Source organism: Thermobia domestica, chromosome 12 (assembly GCF_964235325.1).
Source record: "Thermobia domestica chromosome 12, izTheDome1.hap1.1, whole genome shotgun sequence".
NCBI classification, from domain to species: domain Eukaryota; kingdom Metazoa; phylum Arthropoda; class Insecta; order Zygentoma; family Lepismatidae; genus Thermobia; species Thermobia domestica.
The window spans coordinates 50,700,575-50,702,270 of record NC_137465.1 but is presented as its reverse complement, the minus strand read 5'-3'; positions in this window follow the sequence as shown (position 1 = coordinate 50,702,270).

Below are 1,696 nucleotides of genomic sequence, written 5' to 3'. Positions count from 1 at the left end.
TGAGAGCTGGGGCAAAAGTCCGCGTTCGGATTCTTGCCCCACAAAAAATCGGACTTTTGCCCCATTCGCACTTGTTTTAATTACAATGACATGTGACGTAATAACTGATACTGGGAAAAGGAAAGATAGTGTATATTGATACTCAAGAAGTGTTTTCATATGAAACAACAATAAAATAAGTCGTGAGTTCTTCCACGGACTGTAGTACTATTTCCCATAAAACAAAATATTACTTCAAAGTAAGACAAAATGTAATTTACCACACTGAATTAACAAATTTCACCGCACACCTTTACTAACATGGACAGTACACCGCCACCATTTAATCTTTCTGCAGCACAAGCAGTGTTGCACAACTCCAACAAAAATACCCCAAAAAAGGACTTTCGCTCCTTGCGGACTTTTGCCCCCGGACACTCTACTTGGCATTCTTCATATGTATTACATATAAAAGTCCGAGAAAGATTTAGCCGACCCGTGGCTAGAACAGCCCTGACCCTAGCGTAGGTGACCTGACCCGACCCGTGTCTCAAGCAGGCTTGACTCGACCCCTGACCCATGAAAGCCTGATCTGACCCGTTTGAAAGCACTACGCGGCAGCAAACAGTTCAGTTAATTTCGTGTTCGCATGTTAAAGTTGTGTAATTTCAAATAAAAATAGTCATGAAAGATAAGCTACAATTGACTGAAATCATCCAAAGAGGTGGTGTATACATAATAATTTATAAACACCTTAGACAAAAAAAAAAAAAAAAAAAAAAAAAAAAAAAACCTGGCAACTGTCCTGCAGTACTCGAATGAATCACATCACGCTCATTTGTTTCTTGGGGCTTCACAGATTCAAATAGCCTACATTGTTTTGAGTCAGATGCAGCTTTTTGTAAATCACATCTTCGTTTGTGTTCTCGCTTTTTAGCTCCACTTTTATATTTTTTCTTTACAATAATCTTACAATCACTCCTACCATCCACACTGACACAACCACATCTGTCTTCCACGACAAACGACACGTAACTGGTGTTCCAATAATTGAATTGCTGCTATCGGATGTGCTCTTCGATGTAATATACAAATAAAACACGAGCCGACGGCAGCAACTTCATAGTAATTGTTTGAGGTTTGTATAAAACAATTGTTGATAGTGGCGACTAATTTCTTTTCGCTTTACCGCACTGAAAAAAACAACAACAACAACGAAGCCTGATCCGATTTTTTTTCTTCGAAGCTTGGTCTGAGGACAATGCAGTTCAAAAGCGTTCCGGCTCCACCCCCACTTTCCACAATAACAATATCTACGAAACTATTGTTTCTTTAAAACATCGCCACTCGCCGGCTCGGGAGTGGGCAATGGTATCCAAATCCAATAACAGCCTGAAATCTACTGTGTTTCTTATATTTAAAAAAGTAGTAGTTAACGCGCTCGTTTTTAACAGCTGGTGTATCACAAACCCCGCAATGTTTTAGGGCCTGATTTTCTCATAGACGGAACCTTTTCAAGTCTATAAACGTGAAGAAGAAAAGGTCTGTTCATGAAAGTTTAACTTTACATCTTTTTTATGCAAAACACAAGTTTGTGGGAGTTACCCTGCCATATTTTTGATGCTGGTAGGTTTAATTGAGCACATCTTTTTAAAATTGGTGGAGGGGCCCACCTGTTTGGGGGGCCCACCCTGCATTTGCAGGGTAGCAGGGCTGG